This window comes from Mastomys coucha, unplaced genomic scaffold (assembly GCF_008632895.1).
Source record: "Mastomys coucha isolate ucsf_1 unplaced genomic scaffold, UCSF_Mcou_1 pScaffold1, whole genome shotgun sequence".
In the NCBI taxonomy this organism is placed as follows: domain Eukaryota; kingdom Metazoa; phylum Chordata; class Mammalia; order Rodentia; family Muridae; genus Mastomys; species Mastomys coucha.
The window spans coordinates 88,014,736-88,037,101 of record NW_022196891.1 but is presented as its reverse complement, the minus strand read 5'-3'; the positions used below and the strand labels follow the sequence as shown (position 1 = coordinate 88,037,101).

The 22,366-nt window shown below is 45.6% G+C and overlaps 1 protein-coding gene across 4 annotated transcripts in view; it reads left to right on the top strand.

Moving 5' to 3' along the window:
- Positions 1-22,366, top strand: part of Rps6kc1 (ribosomal protein S6 kinase C1) — a 156,769-nt gene that overhangs the window by 51,212 nt on the left and 83,191 nt on the right. Inside the window, exon 1 of one of the 4 annotated variants that reach the window (XM_031338678.1) lies at positions 4,321-4,419. The exons of the other annotated variants lie outside the window; for them this stretch is intronic. The gene's annotated coding sequence lies outside the window, so the exon portion shown is untranslated. Of the gene's footprint in view, positions 1-4,320; positions 4,420-22,366 lie in introns of those variants that run through there. 4 annotated transcript variants of the gene reach the window in all.

The window sequence follows — 22,366 nt, the reverse complement described above, 5'->3', positions numbered from 1 at the left end:
GGCTGTGGGGCCTGAGAACCTGGGTCCTGAAGCTAGAGTCGGCTGTGGGGCCTGAGAACCTAGGTCCTGAAGCTAGAGTCGGCTGTGGGGCCTGAGAACCTGGTTCCTGAAGCTAGAGTCGGCTGTGAGAGCCTGAGAACTTGGGTCCTCTGGAAGAGCACTGTGTGCTGTTCACTGCAGAGCCACCTGCCCGTCCAGACTTTTTATGCGTGTGTGTTCTAACTTCTTCTTATCTAATGTTTTGACTGATTTTCTTCTTTTACAAAGGGGCCATGAGAATAGTGATTTCTCACCGACTTCCTAGTTTTTAAGATTTAGTTGCTCTTACTCTCTCAGATCTCTGTCTTGTAGGGTTTTTGTCTGAAGTAAATTGTGCACTGTCATGCTAAGGGAGTCTCAGAGTAGTGTAGAAATGAACGTGTTCCACTGTCATTTTTAGCTGGAAGTTCAGGTTGCAGTCACTGTCTGTTTCAGAGGCTGGAGTCCCAAAGCGGCTGGTGTTTGTATGTGCAGAAATGAAAGGAGTGGGGCCTGCTTCCTTTCTGTCCAGGAATTGTTACCTTGCTGATGTTGTGGGGTCATTCCTTTAATTATGACTTTAACCATTTAACCATGACTTTAACCATTTAACCATTTAATATGGCTTTAACCATTTAACCCTGACCTTAACCATTTAACCATTTAACCATGACTTTAACCATTTAACCATTTAACTGTGACTTTAACCATTTAACCATTTAACCATGACTTGCACTTTCAAGTAGCTGATGCTCATATTCAATCCTTGAAACTTTGCTTTTCATCTTCTGATTGGTAGGTGGCATTTTAGCCAGTTTGTTTTTCAGGCATTGACAGTCCTTTGGTGTGTGTAGAATATTCTGGGTAAAGGCCTTTTCCTTTCTGTTCTTTTCCCTAACTGTCATTTTGGAGAGGGTTGCAGTGGGATGAGCTGCAGATCTGCTCTCATTGTCCTCCTTTTTCCCCCAAACACAATTTGCTAGCTTGTTAAAACACTATTGGCCCTTAATTAGCATAGGTGAGCCATATCATTGACATCTTTCTGTCTAAAGGTTATTTGTACTTAACCAGAACACTTCATAATGTTGCCACTTGATGGCACCAGAAAAACAAAAATCATTGCTTGACAATGAATGAGAAGTATAAATGCAGATGAGCAGGTAACAAAGGCTCCTTCAGTCAGTTCTTGCTCCACTGATGAGAGTGGCGCTGTTATCCTGTAAACTCGCTAGAAAGCTCTCTGAGCAGCTGTCTAAAGTCCGTTAGCTGTCTGAGCTACTTCTGTCAGCTTGCATGTCTGTCTGAAGCCACAGTAAGCTGCCTGCTCCTGATAGGGTCTCACTGATAATGTGCCATCCAGAGAGCGAGCGGTTGACTCACTACTTGTGTTTTAGTGTTTGCTCACCACACAGTGGCATTGTTCAGACAAGCCATGGGAACCACAGCTACTGAGTCCCGGGTTTTCTTCACTCAGCTTCCATCTATGAAATTTTGATTCTTTATGAGGAATGCATGTTTCACTCCACGCAGTTTTGCATGTGATGTTATGTAAAGTGGGACATCAGAGCAGCGTGCACAGTCTGAGGACCCTGCAGACCTTTGTCCCTAAATTTGCAGAATAGGTCTCTAAGTTGTGCTTGGTTTGACATTCATGCTCTGAAAAGATGCCTCCTTGAGGCAAGTTTATTCTGGCGTGACAGAAGTGTCACTGATATATCTTTGGAGTTGGTAACACCCACAAATAAACAAATACAGCTTAGCTCTTCCTATGGCAGTTCTCGTGACTGCGGCTTGGATTTGCATGCAGCATGGTGGTTTTTTTCTGGGCCTCTGGCAGTCCAGGGAGAAGTCTTTCAGAGAGAAGCCAGTGAGCTCTCTCTGTGCCCTAAGTCTGTGAAGTCTGTGGTTCTCACAGGTTGGAAGAGCTTGCTTCTCTACTGAGCTGCTCATTGTAAAACTGGAGCTTGTCAGGTTGTGGTAGAGCTGGTGGAAATGCTGGTGCTTTTCTTATGAAGTGGCACTTTCACAGCAGAGACCAGATGCAAGCACAATGGTGGCGAACTTCTGTCCATTAGCAACAACCAAGTCCTGCTAGGGCCTTAGCCCTCTGTGAACTGGACTTGACTGGAGATGGTTCTCAAAGGAAGGAGGTACCATTTCCTAGACTCTCAGGTTGCTATGGATTTAAAAAGAAGTGTGAAAGTGAAGGTTGCAGGAACACCTTGAACCTTTGTGAAGAATGGGTACTCTGTTCCACCATCCTTCAGTGCCCACTGTGTTCTAAGGGCGGCTTGCTGGAGGACTTAGGGCACCACAGCATGGCAGTGGATGGGAAAGGCACCAATGGAGAGTTCCAGCAATAGCAACCTGTCGAGTGTTAAATGCCTGTCATGCCGCCAATTATTTTCTAGTGTTTTTTTTAAAGATTTGTTTATTGTATTTATATGAGTACACTGTACCTGTCTTCAAACACAACAGAAGAGAACATCAAGTCCCATTACAGACAGTTGTAAGCCACCATGTGGTTGCTGGGAATTGAACTCAGGACCTCTGGAGGAGCAGTCAGTACTCTTAACCACTTAGTCATCTCTCCAGACCCTCTCACATTATTTTTAATATTCAGGAAAGCCGAAGCTGAATTCTAGCTAGTCACATTGGGCATTGTTTAGTAGCACTGAAATAAAGGATGCAAATATTTGATACAGTGACCCTAAAAGCTTGGCACTTACTTAGCAAGAATAATTATTTAAAACAGAAATCTGCCAGATGACAAGCATTGTTCCTGTAGCCACCTGTGGCTCCCTGGGAATCACAGAGCTGATCTTGCTGCCCTTTGCCTGGTGTGTTCTAGTTGCCAGAGTGGCTGACTTACTCCTCCTGAGGTGACCTCAAGCCCTCACTCTCAGGTGAGGGGACTGATCCAGGTAGAGTTGATGAGGGCCGGTGAAGTTGAGCTGGGACTCAGTCTGGGCTCAGACAGACCTGTGTCCTGGCTGTGGTACCTCCCACCTACTTGTCTCCTGATCACATGTGCTTTGTGATGTGGAGACACAGCAGGCCCTCCGTGTTCTATACCGCACTTGATTTTGTACGTCTACTCCTTTTTGGGCTCCTGTTCCTTGTTCCTTCAGGCTTCTGTCCGCCTAGGAGATCATCCTGCAGCACTGTGTATACGTGTGTACCAGGTATGGAGATGATGCGTTAGGTCACGTTTGTGATGGCTCTGCCAGGTGACACAACCCTGCTGTGTGTGTCTGTATTATGATGTGATGATGTGATAAACTTCTCATGGAGGGTTTGGTAAATTTGCCAGCCATACCTGTGTTTCAGGGACTTGGTGGCAATGCCACTGATGTCCTGTCTTCCCCGTTTCCTGTGTTCCCTACTCCTCCCTTCCCTCTTTCTCTCTTTCCCCTCTCCCTCCCCTCTCTCCTCCCTCTCCTTTTCCCTTTATCTCCTTTTCCTTTCATAGCTCCAGTACATATTCTGAAGAAGATTTATGTGAAACGGATTATTGTTGATATGTATTTTATCTTTGAAAACTCTGCTGATGTTTGTCACTAATACAGCTGGTTCTAATGTTACAGCTTGGCTTAGAGACACAACTCACTGTCTGCCATTTTCATTCTGGCAAAGATCTAATGCAATACCCAGCCTTTCCCACAGTGCACAGCACCCCAGGAGATGTGCGCCTGTTCTGGTGCTTCTTAGAAGGAGCCATGTCCTCCTATGTACTTGTAGGTGACTGCTGAGTCACTGGGCAGGTTCTAAATTAAGCCATGTGTCCAAAGGCTGGTATTAGAACCTGCGTGGGCCTTGCAGATACACTCTGCCCATAGTCATCCCTGTGTAGGTGCTGTACAAGTGGCTGGGATCCGATCATCCCTTGATGAGAGTTGCTCACATACTTGGAAACCCTGGAGATTGTCATGCTTGCTTTAAAGTGGACAGACAGACAGGACAGGCAAGAAAGTGGGTTTAGTGGAGGGAAGCAAGGCATTAGGTGTTACTATTGGATGTTGGAATGGGAATTCTCACTCTGACCTTTGACTTACTTATTCTGCCCTTAGTGCTCATGACGTCACAGCACAGGCACACTTTCTCCCTCACTTTACCTGCTGCTGCTTCAGTACAAAGTCTGCTAAGCCTAAGGGTGGCCACGTAAGAAGCTGGGGTGCTTTTGTGCCTGCCTGTGTGTTGGTCCTTGCTTCCATCTTGTTCGCCGCTATGGATTCTAGGCTCAGTGGCCACCTGGTGACCAGGGGTTCTCTCTCACCTTCACCTCTTATTTCCCTACAGGTGTGCTGGGATTACAGGTGTACACCTTTGCTTCTGGCTTTATATGGGTCCTAGGTATTTGAACCCTGGTCCTCACACTTGCATGGCATGCATTTTACCCAGGTAACTATCTCTCCAGGATGTTTGTTTTTTGATATAGATATTTTTTTTTTTTTGCCCTAGAAATCACCATGCTGAGTAGGCTGGCCTTGAACTTGTGATACCACTGTTTCTGCCTTGTGAGTGCTGGGGTTACAGTTGTGTTCCACCATACCCGTGTCGGGGAAAAGAAATGTTTGTTTTGAGATAGTGAATGCCTTTTAATCCAGTGGCTCCTTGCCTTTTTATTTATAAAGCTCTTGGAGGGTTTTCTCCTTTTTTGGTATAGTTTTGACTCTGGGGTACCTTGTAACTCCCTATATGCTTAGGTATTTTGCACCTCTGTAATAAAGACCATCGTCTTTGGATTTGGACGGGATTGCTTCGGTTCTGTGAGCTCTGCGGCTGTCCAGACTGTCGTCTTTGGATTTGGACGGGATTGCTTCGGTTCTGTGAGCTCTGCGGCTGTCCAGACTGTCGTCTTCGGATTTGGACGGGATTGCTTAGGTTCTGTGAGCTCTGCGGCTGTCCTTCCTTGACAGTGGTTCAGCTTCTCTCTGGATTGGGAGGAGTTTGCCTTGCCTTGTCACCTCTTCTCTCTGCATGGTCTCGCTCCTGGGTGGAGTTTCTTCCTGCGAGCATTACACTTTGAGATGCTCTCCTTATAAATGGAATTAAAATGTTTGCTGTGGGCTCACTGTTGCTGAGTATAGGCTCTGTTGTGCTCTATTTGTTGATCTGTCCAGCACCTTGAACTGCATCTGGTTTGTTACATCTGTTGGTTTTGCTGTGGATTGTTTGGCATATACACGTACACACACACACACACACACACATATGTACACGTGCGTACACACATGTACATACATGTACACATACATGCACACACGTGCACACACGTACACACATGTATGCACATTGCACACATGTATACATGTGTGTGCACATACATGCATGCACACATGTGTTAACTGATGCACTATTTGTGAATAAAGCAGGTCTTCCTTTCGGGCTGGTCTGTCACACTCTTGTTCTTGCCTTGTGCTCTGGCTGCATCTCCAGTGCAGAGATGTGTTGGGAAGCAGTGGCCTTGACTTGTCCTGGTCCTCCCACAGGAGGACGTTCAGCTTTGTAGATGCCACTGTGTCCCTGAGGGTCTCCCTTGTCTCCGTCCTGTGCTGGTCCCGACAGTTGTCTTTTCTCAGTCAGTATTCTGCTAACACTGCTTCACACTCACTCCCTTCTGTTAGCGGCGTAAGTGGAAGTCCTACTTGCCAGAGACTTGTGTGGTAGTGTGAGCCACACTGAGCTTTGGGATACTTCTTTTTATTTATTCATCATTTGATATGGTTGGAAAAGAGGTCTTTTTAGTGAAGAACACTATTACAAATAAATTTAGGTAGTTTTCTAATGTGAAAATTTCTATAGTTTTTTTATTCTAAGATAAAGATTATACTTTTCACTATAATTCAATAAATTGCCTTAATTGAGAATTTTTCAGATCTTGACCATTTTGAAGCCGGCTAGAAGAATTTTAAAGCAGTAAAATGAAGACTGAAATGTAAAGATTTGGAGCTGTTTAAGTACCTGTCTGTGCTTCTTTCTTTCCTGTCTCTGTCAGCATGCTCATTTCTCTCTTCTCAGGCAGGTTCAGAAGTGAGCCAGCAGAAGGCCATTCGGAGGCAGAGAGCTCAGAGAGAGGACTGACCGTAGGCTGGGAGAATACCTGTTCCTTGTTCTCTAACCTCACAGATGAACACTTGCCTTTCAAGAGATCCTCTATGCCCAGTCGCTTCTTCTTTCAGGCTTTGTGTTACACTGGACTCTTCCAGTTATGGGTAACAAAACCCTTAGCAACTCAAACAGTTCCCATCCAAAAGAACGTTAGCTCAGAAAAATGCGGAGCTGTGGCTACCTCGGCTTAACATCTTAAGAAGTATCAGCTAGCCTCTGTCTTTTGCATCGCCCAGCTCTGCACACACCCTGCACTGCTGTGTCCCGTGGATCCTTGGTCTACACACACACACCCTACACTACTGTGCCCTGTGGACCCTCAGTCTACACACACACACCCTGCACTGCTGTGTCCTGTGGATCCTTGGTTTACACACACACACCCTGCACTGCTGTGCCCTGTGGATCCTGGGGATCATGGGGGAGGAGGGCATTTTCCCCCATGTTGGCTATTCATGCCAATGCAAGCATCAGGGAACGAGGGAAATTAGGGACCAGGAATGTGTGACTTACAGTGACAGAGACCTAGAGGTAACACACACTGGGCCAACAGACATTTCTGTCTATTATACATATGTTAAATACAGTATGATAAAGATAGGAGAAAACATATGAGAAAGATGAATTTCAAAAGAACAAGTGGACATTTTTAAATTATATAATGTTAGAACTAAAATTTAAAACTCATTTGGACAGATTTAACAATACAGAGACAGAGCAGAGAAAGATTAATAAATTTGATTATAGATGAATACAAATCAAATTGAAACGGAGAAAAGCTCTTTTTAAACAAGGAATATACAAGGCATGTGGACTACTATTAAATAAATGGCCTACTGTAATTAAATAGGGCATAAGAAGAGGACACGAGCGATGATGCTGAAGCAATATTGAAAAGACAACAGAGGCTGGAGAAGTGGCTCAGCAGTTACGAGCATGTACTGCTCTAACACAGGACCCACGTCTGATTCCCAGAACCCATGTCAAGGCTCACAACTGCCTGTGGCTCCAGTTCAAGGGATCCAACACCCTTTTCTGGCCTCCTAAGGTACCAGGCACAGACTTCCATGCAGGCAAAACACTCATACACACAACATAAAATAGAGTAGAGTAAAATAATGTAAATAACAAATGTTCTTTTAAATAATTATTTATTTACCTTATGTATATGAGTACACTCTCTTCAGACACCAGGAGAGGGCATTGGATCCCATTACAGATGGTTGTGAGCCACCATGTGGTTGCTGGGAATTGAACTCAGGTCTCTGGAAGAGCAGTCAGTGCTCTTAATCGCTGAGCCATCTCTCCAGCCCCAGTAATAAATATTTTAAGAAAACATCATAAACAGAAAGTTATTTGACAACTGATAATTACAGTCAGGAAATGAGAAAATAGTAATTTAAACAGAACACTATGGATTGGACTCATTCTTTTTTCAACAGGCTGTCTAGGTGATACAAGAGGGTTAGAAAACAGGTAGTTATCTGTAAGGAAACAGCTTTAACGTTTTGTTTTTTTTTTAACAATTATTATGTATTTATTATCATATCAAAGTACACTGTAGCTGTCTTCAGACAAACCAGAAGAGGGCATCAGATCTCATTATGGATGGTTGTGAGCCCCCATGTGGTTGCTGGGATTTGAACTCAGGACCTTCAGAAGAGCAGTCAGTGCTCTTAACCACTGGGCCATCTCTCCAACCCAGCTTTAACGTTTTTATTGTGTTCATTTATTTAGTGTGTGCAAGTGTGTGCACACATGTGTCATGGAACACAAGGGCACCTTGAGGGACTTGGTTTTCTCCTGCTACCATATAGTGATCAATCATCCTCAAATTTGACAGCACATACCTTTACCCACTAAGCTATCTTACCATCCCTGGCATAATTATTACACTCAATTAATTCACCCTAAAGCACAATTTTCACCATTTAGCCATAAGAAAAAGTTTTGTTTGTTTCAGACATGTTGTTCAGGCTGGCCTCAGACTCACTACACAGTTGAAAATCACTCTGAACCTCGATTCTCCAGCCTCCACCCCATGAAGAAATCACCCAATCTACTTTCAAACACTCGCTATTTTAGTTCATTTAAGTTTTTCTCTGTTTTGTTTGTGGCTCTGAGCAATTGTTCTAGCACTGAGTTGTAAACTTTATAAACCCTCAATGCTGCAAGTGGCCAGGCCAGTCTGAGGAGCTCCAACAGCCAGTCAGTCAAGGCTGAAACTGGCATAAGGCTGTAACTGTCTTACCAGCCCCTCAAAGCCCAGAGTGGCCAGGCCCCAACCCCAGCCTTGCCTACCAGCTCTAGAAGTCCTGTTCTAGGCTGTAAAGGTCATTGCCAGCCCTGTGGTGGAAGAGTGGCCAGGCCCCACTGTACCAGAAAAAGATCTCACCAATCCCTGAGCTTGTCTCAAAGATCAGCCACATAACCCTTCCAATCCCAGTCCACCTTGGAAAGCTCCGTCTCCCCGAGAAACCCTGCATCCTGCCCAGTTCTCTGCAGCTTCTCAGCTGAGCAGAGAACTCCTCAGAAAGCTCCTGGGGCTTTCCCTCCCAGTAAACCCCTGTGTGAGGTTCGCTGTGCAGAGTGAATTTGGACATGGTGCCTTACTTTCCAGGTGGACACGGCACCTTCTGCTTATTCTCCGGGTGGTTGTTGTTATTTATTATTCTTTCTTTGCCTCCTGCCTGAGTAAAAAGGTTGTTTCTTTTATTTACTTTTAAAAAAATTAGTTGTGGGAGAGTTGGTTCCTCTTTGTCCACCACGTGGCTTTTGAGGATCAAATTCAGAGCGCAAGGCCTGACAGCAAGCACCTTTATCCTCTGAGCCATCTTACTGGCCCTGTATTGGTTGTTTATGCGTTCTTATGTGTTCTCTTATGTGTCCTTAGACTATAATTATCCAGAGACTAGGTAACTCTTGAAAAATTTAAGTATAATGATATGTTCAGAAAACATAGCTCAGTGTATTACCGTTCACAGAGGAGTCTCTTAGAACTGAACCTGCACCTAGAATCATTTGATCAGCATCCTTAAGTGTCCCTGCCTCCCTTTCCAGCCGCCCCCGCAGTGAGAATGCCCAGATTGATCAGCATCCTTAAGTGTCCCTGCCTCCCTTCCCAGCCGCCCCCGCAGTGAGAGTGCCCAGATTGATCAGCATCCTTAAGTGTCCCTGCCTCCCTTCCCAGCTGCCCCCGCAGTGAGAGTGCCCAGATCCTCACAGTATTACGTGCAGTGACCCTGTTTTCCCTAACGGCTCCTTGCAGGGACAGCGTTGTGGCTGAGGTCAGCTTTCCCCTGGATGTGCCCTAGGGGCCAACATCTTGTTTCTCTTTGGTTAATTTCTGCAGAGTCCTCCTTTCCTTTGACTCTTCACCGCTGAGAGAGTGCTCCAGAGAGCCATCCTTTGGAGCCCATCCATGGAAGGCCAGCCAGGAAGCAGTGCTCCGACAGGGTCTCTGCTCAGTGCCTGCCTCTAGCTCCTGCACTGGCTTTACTTTCAGACACTGAAGTGTGAGCTAAATAAAGCCTTTCCTCCCCAAGGTGCTTGTGGTCAGGGTGTTCCCCAAAGCAATAGAAAGCACCAAGACACCTTCTCTGTCTGCTGCTTCCCTATGTACAAAGCTTTATTAAGCCCCACTGTGGGCCTGCTCACCTTGAAGGCTTTCTCTGTAGACTGCTCTGAGCTCGCAAGTCCTGCCTGTGTTTAGCCATGGTGGCCTTAGTTGAACGAAGCTGTTTTCCTAACTCACAGTGCTGCGTTATGTTTATTCAAGGATCACTTAAGCGTGTTCACATGACTGTGGCAGGGACTCGGGAAGCTCTGTTGAATTTGGCTTATTTCCCTATTTACAGATATTCTGAATATCTGGGTCATATGTACATTTATTTCTCTCTTTATTTTTTCGTATTTTGAGAGGTTCTATGGGGAGATGGGAATTGGATGGCTGCCAGTGTCCTCCAAACCTGAAGTCTACATGGATGTTGAATGTTCAACTTTATCAGTTGGAATATGTTGTATATGTTAGATTTGATCACTACTATTTACTCATGGTTTGTGTTTGCATATATTTAATTTTTATAGTGCATACCTGATGAATTTCAAGGTAAATTATCAATATTATGGCATTTATCCTGTGACTTTCATGACCAGAAAATGGGATCATTCTAAATATTCACAATACAGTTGGCATACTTAACAGATCTGAGATAGCTTTATAGGTAGGGAAGGGTTTAATGGTGGACTCCTCTTGATAGCTGCTGAAATTAGGTAGCCACCAAGGAGGGTCTTCATTGCCCTTTCTGTCTACTTTGTTGATTTTTGTCAAGCAGTTTGCTATTTCACACAAATAACCATGTTTGTTAAGTTAAATATATCTTGTTCTCTAAGATTGAATTCCAGGCATTACATATTAGGTGTGCAAGTTGTCTACCACTGAGCTATAATACACCACATTTTTTTTAGTATAATGGGATATGATGAAATTATTCTGTGATAATTAAGAATTATTTTGTTGGAAAAGTAGACTGCTGGCATAAAAGTTGCCTTGAAAAAGCCCAGAGCAGCGACAGCACTTCCTCTGGAAGAGGAAAGCCCTGTGTGGGGACAGTGACAGGCAGGAGCCAGGAGAGAGAGGTAGAGGAACAGAAATCCTTAGTCAGTTCTCATTTTTCCATGCAGATGGGGATCACTCATTTCTCTGCACAGGTGAGGATCACTCATTTCTCTGCTTGGATGGGGATCATTCATTTCTCTGTGCAGATGGGGATCACTCATTTCTCTGTGCAGATGGGGGAATCATTCATTCTGGACTGGAAGATAGGTGTCAAGGATTCAGTGCTTCTGGTCTGAGCAGGTCCTCAGTCCCCAACATTGCTTTGTCACTTCATGTCAGCTAGCATGGCACTGTCACACAGCCTCTGCCTCCAGAGCCTCTTCTGTCACCTTGGTGACAGTGTAATTACTTAATTTTCTGATTCTTAGGCCAACCTTTCTGCATTTGCTCTACTAGTTCTCTCTTCATCTGCATGCTTCTTGGATTCCTAGCTAATCTCACCACTGCTGGACTAAAGCAAGGAGCTACAATAGTCCTAGACAATGGCAATGTCACCTAAGTCACATGCCGTCTTGGAGTTTTCTTTAATAGTCAATTTTAGTAAGTATAGGATTTCTAGGGTTGGGAGATGGCTCTGTACATGAAGTGTTTATTATGAAAGCCTGAGGATGGGAGCTCAGATCCCCAGAACCCATGGAAAGCTGGGCTGGGTAGCACCTGTTTGTTCCTATGGTGAGACAAGAGCTAGGCACAGTAGAATATCTGGGAGTATAAGGGGGATGTGAGGACCAGTTCTGAAGGCGGTCCTCTGACCTATGTGCATGTGTTGTAACATGGATGTTCTTGTCTTCACATTAATGTCTACTCAGCACATGTGTGTAGAGCCCCCCCTCCCCAGTTTCTTATTCTCAGTAACAGGTAACAAAGATCATGCATTCTCTTTTTCCTGAAGCAACTGAAAACACCACATAGCAGTGATGGGCCAGGGTTTCTGGGAAACAGGAACCAAATGAAGTGAGGCCATGAGTCCTTCTTTATGGAGCTGTGCCTATAAATGACTAGGAAGACCAAAGCTGAGCTTGTAGTTAGGGTTGGCCACTGGATGCAGGTCCTGTGTGTCCTGTCTGGGGAGGAGCAGCTGCAGTGATGGCAGAGTATCCCCTGAGATGCTCAGAGCGTTCTGACCAATGCTTATGGGGAAGTCACCACTGAAGGGGAGGGGCGCTACTGTCAAGGTTGTGCTGAGCTGAAGTCAGTATCTGCTGCAAAGAGGCAGGCTGACAAATTCAGTGTGGGCATCGGGCGGGATGCTGAGAAGGACTGAGACGTGTATGACAAACTGTAAAAACAAGACCTCAGAGAATCAAATATCCGATCTCTAAAGTCCAACAAGGAAAAGTTCACAGCGGTTAAGAGCCAGTAAAATGCCATCCACTCAGCACCAGGAAAAGGGACCATAAGTGTGGAGAGAACGAAGCACACGGCCTTCGTGACACATGGCCTTCATGACCTGGGCAGTGGGATGATCACATAATAATCGGCTACAGCTTTTGAGTGTGTGAAGAAAGTTAGGCAGACACAGGAAGTATAGAGGACCGAAAGTGAGCCAGAGATGATAGTTACATTGTCAGAACGAAAAATACTCTGTGTGTGTGAATGTGTGTGTGAGTGTGAGTGTGTGTGAATGTGTGTGTGAATGAGTGTGTGTGTGAATGAGTGTGTGTGAATGTGCGGGTGTATGAATGTGTGAGTGTGTGTGAATGTGTGTGTGTGAATGTGTGAGTGTGTGAATGTGTGTGAGTGTATGTGCATTATTGAAAAAGAACAAAGTAATGAATTCTAGGATTTAACAACACAGAGTTTCCAAAACAAAACATGAAGAAGTAAAATATTTGTGAATTATTGCTGTTGGATTTAATTGTGGTGGTTGATGAACAGTCTTTGTGCAATTAAAGTCTTTGTCAGGCCTTGTCCTGTGGTCAGCACATAGTCTGCCCTAGAGAATGTTCTGTGTGGGCTTGTAAACTCTATCTATTCTGATATTGTAGTGTGGAATATTCTGTAGGTGCTATATCGTACAGGTTGGATAAAATATTGCTCAGTTCTTGAACATCATTTTCTGTCTTTATTTTAACCCTTGTTGAGATATCTCTAATATTGCTGAATTGTCTGTCTCTTCATTTCCATAACCCTTTCTTCCTCTGTTTTGGGGTCCTCATGGTAATTGCTACATTTCTGATTCATTTACCTTTCATATTATAAACTCTTTTTGTTTCTTGTACCTTTTCATGAAATACACTTTGCTGGGTCTTTCTATAGTTACTTCGCCTATGAGTATTTCCTGCACAGCACAGCCTTTCCTGTCCTTTACCTGTTTATTGCTTGGAATCAGAGTATCTTGCTTGAAAACAAGGGACAGTTAGACCTGCTTTTTATCCAGCTTTGGAATTATCTGTGCTTTATACATTTACTGCATTAATGTAGCTGGAGTTACATCAGCCATCCTGGTGTTTGAAATCCTGTGGATGTCGGCCTTTCTTCTCTTCTAGTAAGTTGATATTTTCCAGAATGCCATCTTATTAAAGCTGCATTACTTTTGAGTTCTCACTGAAGTTTTCATGCAGATTACAGAAATAAACATTTTAGTTTAAAGCATCTACTTTATGGTAAGACTGTCCTAATTTCAATAACTGTGGGGCAGTGACAGGCCGTGCCACCAGACAGAAAACTTGGTAAGGTTGAGTGGATTCATAAATCCCGGTAAATTTTCATATCTGAGAACAGTAGTCGTTTAATCTATTCCTGACTAGTTTCTTGTCCTGGGACACGTCACCCTGACACTCCATGGAGGGGAATGTGACAATCAATAGGGACAACATCTGAAGTCCCTCCAACATTCAGATGAGGCTTCATCTGCTTTTAGACCCCAACCTACCCAAAAATGTATATAAGACCCTATCCACAAGGAATAAAGTGCCCGAGCTATTTCATCAAAGACCATCTGAGAGCATGTCTTCTAGAGCCGTAACAACTTGGTGAAGAGAATTCTCTCTGGAAGCTTTCTGCTCAAACCTACCACAGTCACTTCCTTCTCCATGGCCCCAACTTTGTCTCCTGGCTACCCACTGCACACTGCTGGCCCGTTCCCATTGGTGGCCCACCTTGCTCTGGCTCCTCCTCTCTCTGGCCTGGCCAGAGCCCTGCAGATTCCCTGTGGTAGCCCCTGCTGTGAAGACTGGCAATGCATAGACACTGCTTCTCTGTAACTCCATCTTTGCTGGCCCCCTTTGCTTTTCTTCTTACATAGGCTGCATCTGTAGACAAATGAGCCTTATAATGTGGTTTTACAGTTACTGTATTTGTAATCCCAGCACACCGTAGGTTGAGGCAGGAGAATTGCTTCAAGTTCAAGCCACAGGCTACTTAGCAAGAATCTACTTCAAACAAAGAAACTAACGGACAAAGGAAAAAAAAAAAAACAACAAAAAGCAAAGGGATGGAGGAGGGGTGAGGATTTTCTCTTTTGTGTGGGTGTGTCACCTCTGGGTTCTGCTCATGTGTGGCTCTAGTCTCTGAATTGGTTCCTGGCACTTGTCTCCTTGGTGTCTGCTGCCATTTTTCATGTGCACATCAGTGTTCATGAAGCTTGTTACATCTTCCAATAGGGTATTTCTTGCCTGTTTCTTCTTTTCTAGTCTGTAGACCGGGCTCTATGGACATTAATGTACTCGATGGCTTCCATAGGTACTTAAGGCCCTGTTCTGTTTTCTTCCTGTTAACTTAGTGGCCTTCCTTGAGTTCTTTATTATGTTGCTAGCTCAGTCTGCCCTTTACTTCATTCTTTAATTCCCTCAGCATGTTCTCTTGCGGCCTCTGAACCATGTTTGTAGCAGTTGCTCTACTTCACTGCCTGTTCAGATGTGCATGTGGGTCCCCTCGGAATTCTGTTGGCCACCTTCCCCTGTGTATGGACCACATTTTTCTTTCTTTTTAACTTTTTTTTTTGGTGTGTGCGTGTGTATGTGTCTCCTATTTTTTTCAATGCTCAAAACTTGACATGTTGGACTCTACAGCAACTCTACAGTCCTTCTCACCTTCTGGGGCGGCTGTCTGTGTCACTTTCTGTTCTTAGCTGAGGCTCAGCTGTGGCCCCGAGATGTGTAGGGTAGCACCTGTATTCATGGGTAAGACACTCTGCAGGTCGTCCATGGCTTTTGCTCTTTCCTTGTGAAGGACCTCTCGTTTGTGAGGGTGAGGAGATTCTGGGCTCTCTGTTGTGCATGTGTGCAGCTTTTAAGACCCCAGGACAATTTGGGAGCGTATGGGGCACACCATAGTTGTCTAGATCCCAGGACTACTTGGGAGTCTATGGGATACACCATGGTTGTCTAGATCCCAGGACTACTTGGGAGCATATGGGACACACCATGGCTGTCTTGTTTTTTGATGTTGATTTCAGCTCTTACTCCCATGTAGTTTCAAAGGAGATTCAAGATCACTGGCTCCTCACAGCTACCATTCCATTGCATTAGGCTGGGGAGCAGATAGAAGTAACTTCATGTTGAAATGTCACAGACCGTTGCTTTTTTTGCTGCAGTTTAACACACACACACACACACACACACACACACACACACACACACACGGAGTCACACTCTTACCTCTGTCCTTATATGTCCCCATCAATGTCTAGAATTGATGGGGATCATTTTGTATGGTTTTATTTGTGAACCACTTTTGCCAAGTGACTCCCCAACATTCTGGAAGCCTACCCTCTGTCATCTCTTTAAGAACAACTTCATAATTATTTTTTCTGTTCTTATTGAATGTAACCCATTCTTTCTCTTCTGTGTGATCTGTATGAATGCATGCATATGTTTGCATGTGTGTGTGTGTGTGTGTGTGTGTGTGTGTGTGTGTATGGGAGGCCCATGTGTATGTCTCTGTTGGGGGGGAGGCCCATGCGTGCACAGGCCAGAGACTGGTGTTCCTAATGTCTCTCCACCTTATTTATAGATGCAGGTTCTTGTACTGAACCTGGAGTTCATGGATTGGTTTGTTTAGCTGGTCAGCTTGCCTAAGGGATCCTCTGGCTTGACTCTGGAGTGCTGGAATTCTAGGTGATCTACTACATCCAAGTGAATTTTTTGTGGGATTTGTACTCTCGTCTCCATGTTTGTACAGCAACTGGTTCATCTACTGAGCCTTACCTCAGGCCTTCTTAGTGTGCTATTAAAGAAGGATTCATTGATTTTAGGGTGCATTCAGTTGCTGTGGTCACAGGTTACGCACCGTGCCTTCTGTCTCCCTCCCCAGGCTTATCTGAAGTCAGGCCCATCAGTTTCAGCCACAGGGATTTTTTTCATTTCCTTAGAAACACTGAGGCCTCTGCATGCTAGACAGTCACATGACTGTGCTTGGGACATGTCCCCATCCTCCTTGGGACATGTCTCCATCCTCCTTGGGACATGTCCCCATCCTCCTTGGGACATGTCCCCATCCTCCTTGGGACATGTCCCCATCCTCCTTGGGACATGTCCCCATCCTCCTTGGGACATGCCCCCATCCTCCTTGGGACATGCCCCCATCCTCCTTGGGACATGCCCCCATCCTCCTTGGGACATGCCCCCATCCTCCTTGGGACATGCCCCCATCCTCCTTGGGACATGCCCCCATCCTCCTTGGGACATGTCCCCATCCTCCTTGGGACATGCCCCCATCCTCCTGGTTGAGTCTGGCTGACTGAGGAAGGCTTTCCTCGGTTCTGCTCAGACCAGAAGCCCTTTTCCAACCTCTTGCCACTGCACACCTTTGCTTATCTTCATGATGGATGGGCTCCTGTGCTGTTGGTCACCAAGGTGTCTGTCTGTCCTGTCTGCAGGGCCCATAAAGCCAAGTGAGCTGTTGTTTATCATTTTCTCCTTATGGAGCACCTGGGACAGAAGGTATTCTCTGGAAATGTTTGCATTTCTCCCATAGATGTAAGTGCTTAGTGCAAGAAGGAGCTGGCCCACGGAGAAGAGGGAGACAGAGGGTTGCATCTTGAGGGTTGTGATTAGCAGCCAACAGGCAAAAGTATGCAGAGTGCAGCCATTGAAGTGCATCAGTTATGTGTGTTGTTACATTTACAGGCTGTCTTGTCCTCGGGAGCCTGTGCTCTTCTGGCTTTCACATGTACCCTATCCTCTTTCCTTCCTTGTCATGTGGACCTGCTCTAGCAGCCCTGGGACTGGACTCTGTTTTCTTTATTCAGACTCCATCTCTAAGTCCCTCTAGCTGTAAGACACGTCTTGGCAACTGGGCAGCTGTCATTTGCTTGGCTGTTATATTTCTCATCTTTATGGAAACAGGATGTTAATAGATTCCTGTGGTCCAGCATGGTTGCTCATGTTTTAGAGAAACAATGTCACAGTAATAGTTCATTGAAGAACATAGTAACTCGAGTCTGGACCCCTATCATGGGATTTACCATGTCTCTAAGAGAGCCTTGTTTGTGACTGTTGTGATCTCACACACACACACACACACAGACACACGCACACGGTGTACTTGTGTGCCATGATGTGAATATAGAGATCAGAGGGCAACTGGCTCCTCTTGTGGGTCCCAGCGACAACTCAAGTTGTCAGGTTTGACAGCAACCATCTTTACCCACAGACCACAGAGTCATCTCGCTGGCCCTTTCCTTGACTTTTAGACAGGGTCTGACGTAGCCTAGGCTGGTGGTGAATTCCCTATCCTCTTGTTTGAGGGTAGAGCTGGGGCTATAGGGGTAAGCTGCCACACCTAGCCCAGACCTAGCTGTTTATATTGTCCTTTTGTTTCTAATGGGGAGAAGGAGCTGGGAAAGACTGTATGGTATTGTGTTTATTTTGTAATTTTTGGAAACAACTTGAGAGGTCACATGCCTTGGGCCATCAGGACTGTGTATCTGCAGTTGGTTTATTATTGGGGAGCAGGATTAGTTACAGTGACAGCAGCGAGGGTTCCATGTTCCCTGTGGGTCAGCCCAGCACAGTCAGCTGACACAAAGCAGAATGGGTTTGGGAAGGCCTAGTCTTCATTTGTCAGCTGGGTGCACTGGGTGGCTCTGAGGGGCTCCTGTGTCAATAAGAAGCAGAACAGAGTCTAAGCTGTTGACCATGGCCATGGGAGGGTTTCTATGGGCGACAGTGCTGGAGTTCCTAGAGGGTCACAGGCAGAGGAAGAAAGTCAAGATACAGTTCACCAGCGTATGCTCCTTGAATTTTTCACTATTTTCATGTCAGCTTTTATGCTGAGAGTTTCACATTTTAATGACAAAAATGTTTACTGGAAATTATAGCTTGGAAAAAGAGCAGTGCTTTCGTGCTTGAGCAGAAAGCTAGGTAAAGCACTGCTGGTGAAGTAGCAGTGGAGTTTGATATTCAGATTGTATGAGCAGTAAACAGAGCATCCGAAATCACCACTTGCACATTGCAACAAACACATCATCATCTGTTTAAAAAAGAGTTATAATTACAGTCGACGGAGCATGGACACCATCAAAAATGCATTAGTGTGGCTTGACACATTAATTACCTGTTTTTGCAGATGTTTTTATGTATTGTTGTGTGAACAGTTTACAAAATAATTACAGGAAAGTCATATGGAAAATAAACTAAGTGGGTGGCTTCTCATCTAAATATTTTCATTCATATGAGTCTGTGTGAGGCACAGCTGCTGTGCCGCACAAGCCAGGGACAGAGAACTCCCCAGGGTTGAGCAGACGACCTCTGTCAGCAGCGTGAGCACGTCTTTATATCTTCAGCAATACAGTTTACAAACGTTCACTTCAAAAGACTGGGTTAATCCCGTGATTACTAAAGAAATCATCGATTCAGATAGGAAGAAATGTAAATATCCAGGAGTAATGTAAATCAAATTAAATAAAAAATAAACCCAAAACCTCGAGTGGAAAACGACCAAGTAACTGTGTGGAAACTGTTTTAGCTCTGATGGGCTCTTAATCTCTCTGAGAAAGGGTTAACATTTGTCCCCGATGCCTTTACAGCATTTAGAGCTGTGATGTGTAAGGTTGCTCAGTCTCTGGTTGGGTTGGTTGGGTTGGTTGGGTTGGTTGGGTTGGTTGGGTTGGTTGGGTTGGTTGGTTGATTGGGTTGGTTGGGTTGGTTGGGTTGGTTGGGTTGGTTGGGTTGGTTGGGTTGGTTCTCCCTTGGGTGTGACCCTGCCTGCCTGCCTGTCCTCAGCAGCCGCCATGCTGCAGTGGGTGGCCACAGAGTGAGTGCCATTTGAAGAACTGCAGTCGCAGGGCAGGCATGCCTCCTGGGCTTCTACAAACCATTAGGAAAGGTGTCTCTCAGAGCTGTGGCTGTCAAGTGGGAGAAGTAGTTGGTAGACCTCGTCCTGCTTACTTGCGGTTTACAGTTGCTTAGAATACCTGCGTTTCTTGTTGATACTGTTTTGATAGTTTCAAGCAAAATTATGTCAAAGTGTCATTTCCCGTTTTAGAGTGGCCGCGTTACTTTACTTCTGCTAGGGTCCTTTCGTGGACATTTCAATGACAGAGACTGGTCTCCCACCCCACATCTTATCCACTTGTCGCTTTTTAGGAGAGAGATACCAGGTACAGGGAGGGGCAAGAGAGGCACCCCTAGCTCTCAAGATATAGTCCCCCCACCTCCGCCCCAGCTCCAGTTTGGAAATAAGTAGAAAACTGGAGAAAGCCATAATTCGCAAGTATAAATGTCAAGTCCCGGAGTCCTGTGTCATCCTGCCTGGGACAGAAGCCATCCTTTTGCTCACTGTGTATGTTATGTACCTCCTGTCCTGAGATAGCCCTGAGGTGACAGTGCTGCTGGAGCCTAGTTTAGTGTCCAGGCCTCTCTCTCCTGCAGGCGTGTGGAAGGGCCAGGAGGAAACGGGAGGGAGAGGGAGCTTTTCGCTTTACCCACTTCCTTATCCAGGAGAGCATTGCTGGGGAGACCCTGTGTTTCCTGCAGCTAGCTGGAGCAGTCTAGTGCAGGAGTACACAGAGCCAGAGCTGCTGCAGCGGGAGGGAGGCAGGCACAGCCTTGTGGCAGAGTGGCTCCAGGAAGGTGAGCTGTGTGGGCTGGCTCTGCTGGAAGCCAAGTCAGTGAGTTCTTAAGCAGGGGCTGTTAGAACTGATGAGGGGGCTGTGCATTTAGGCATTTCCAACAAACCAGATGACTTGAATTCAGTACAGTGCTACACTGAGAAAGGAGAAACTTGACTTGTGCAAGTTGACTCTGACTTCCACTTGTATGACATGGCACAAACAATAAGTAAGTGTAGTTAATTTTTTTAAAAGGAAGGGATGTGTTTATGGAACCTGTGAATCTTCTAGGAAATTGAATAATAAAGTACTTACAACCCCTTGTTCATGTTACTCGATTTCAAGGAAAAAAAATGGGGTAGATTACTATGGTATTAAAAAAACAGTTGCTGGGGCTGGAGAGACAGCTCAGTGGCTAGGACCACTTGCAGCTCTCGAAGAGGACCCAGGTTCAGTTCCCAGGACCCACATGGTAGCCCCCCAATTCTCTTTAACTCCAGGCCCAGGGAATCTGCTGCCCTTGTTTAGCTTCCGTAGGCACCAGACACTCACATGGTACATGTACATACACGCAGGCAAACGCCCATACACATAAAGTGAAGAGAAATCTTAAGAGAAGGAAGAAAGCAGCTGTTGCAGTCGGTTCTTTTGTGGATTGCCACTTGTACTATGGTCCCTCATACAGCTGATAAAAGAAGGAACACAAGGCTTTGTGGAAGGTAGGGCCTTTTCTCCATTCACCAGAAAGTCAGATATTAATTGGCATGATTTTCATTCCAACTCTTCTTGTATCTTTAGCCCACATTGTAAAGCATAGCAATTCTTTTGCATTTTTAGCTAGTCAGCTAATTATATATGTGGGACTCAGGGGTGAATCTCAGGTCACCAGGCTTGAGGGAGGCTCTCCTACTAGCCGGCCTTCTTTCTCTGGAGTCTTCATTCTCCTTTTCGTCTGTGTCTCTTTTCTGTAATCCTCCTGCCTCAGCCTCCTGTTGTCCTGTGCCTGGCCAGTTAGTTCCTTCTAATGTGGGCTTATCTGTTTCTCTCTATCCTTTACAAGCCATTTCACTTGAGAACTTTAGGAACCGGGAGAGTTTCTTACCGCATTGAGGATGTAGCTCAGCGGTGGAGCCTTGTGTAGCACTGTGTGATTCAAGGCCCTGGGCTTAGTCTTAGCACTGAAACTAACGGACAGACCAGGACCAGGCAGAGAGCCAGCTTTTAGTGAGGTGTGGTGGTCCCTGCCTTGGTGTTAGTGCTGGGAGTCGGCTGGGCGGGGCTGACGCAGAATCCCAGTACTCAAGGCTGAGGCATGAGGTCACACAGCGAGATTTCATTTTAAAAACAAAGAAAAACAAGAGCTGGACAAGGTGGTGCACTCTGCAATACCAGTCCTTGGAAGAAGGTTGTGGGTCAGTATGGTCTTTGAAACCCTGTTTCAAAACCAAACAACATGACTCAACCCAGCTGGCCTTGAACTCACAGAGATCCACCTGCCTTTGTGTCTTGAGTGCTGGGATTAAAGGTATGGGATCCTGTACATGACCAGCAATGATATTTTGAAAGAAGTGAAGATATTTTGGTTATCTCCTTTAAAAGTTAAAAATAAAGAAAATTTAAAGAGCAGAGAGAAATGATTGGATCTTGGAGTGGCTCTGCAGGTGGCGGTTAGCACTCTGCTGGTGCTGGTTTCCAGCGCACACAGGAGCCTGGCAAGCTGCGACTGACAGGGAAGCTTTCCGAGGAGTGAGCTCTGCTAGGACTTTTGCTTTAACTGTTTTTGGTGACTTTTTCACTTCTGGGGGTCACTTAACAACTGGTTTTGAGAACAGCATTGATAGGGGGTTGGCTCAGTACAAGTACAAAGCTGATTCCCCGACTGACCGACCGGCTCTTGTCTCTCACTGAAGTGCTGTGGGCTTCGCCTCCTGCAAGACATGCAGATGGGTAAACCATTCCTTCTTTCAAGGTTGCCTTTTGTTTTCAGAACACTTAACATAAGGTGGATATGGTAGACTATACCTGAGAAGAACAAAGCATCATTAAATGTAGTCAATCATCATTTAAAAACTGTAGCCACCAAGGCCATCTTAAATAGGAGTATTCTTTCATGTGACCCAGTTGTAAAACAAAAACAAAAGAAAAAGCAAAGAAAAAGCAACAAACAGAACTTACCACCGCAGTGCACTATGCACAGATTGGCCTGATGTCCTTGCTGGAGTGAGGAAGCTCAGGGAAGCCTGAGGCCACTGCGGGGGGGCGGGGGGGGGGGGGGGGGGGGGGGGGGGGGAGAGAGAGAGACAGAGACAGAGACAGAGAGACAGAGACAGAGAGACAGACAGAGAGACAGAGACAGAGAGACAGAGAGACAGACAGAGAGACAGAGAGAGAGAGAGAGAGAGAGAAAGAGAGAGAGAGGAAGAAGGAGGAGGAGGAGGAGGAAGAAGAGGAGGGAGGGAAGGTGAGAGAGAGAGACAGACAGAAAGACAGAGAGAGAGAGGAAGAAGGAGGAGGTGGAAGAAGAGGAGGAAGAGGAGGAGGAAGAGGAGGAGAGGGAGGGAGGGAGGGAGAGAGAGAGAAAGAGAGAGAAAGAGAGAGAGAGAGAAAGAGAGAGAGAGAGAGAG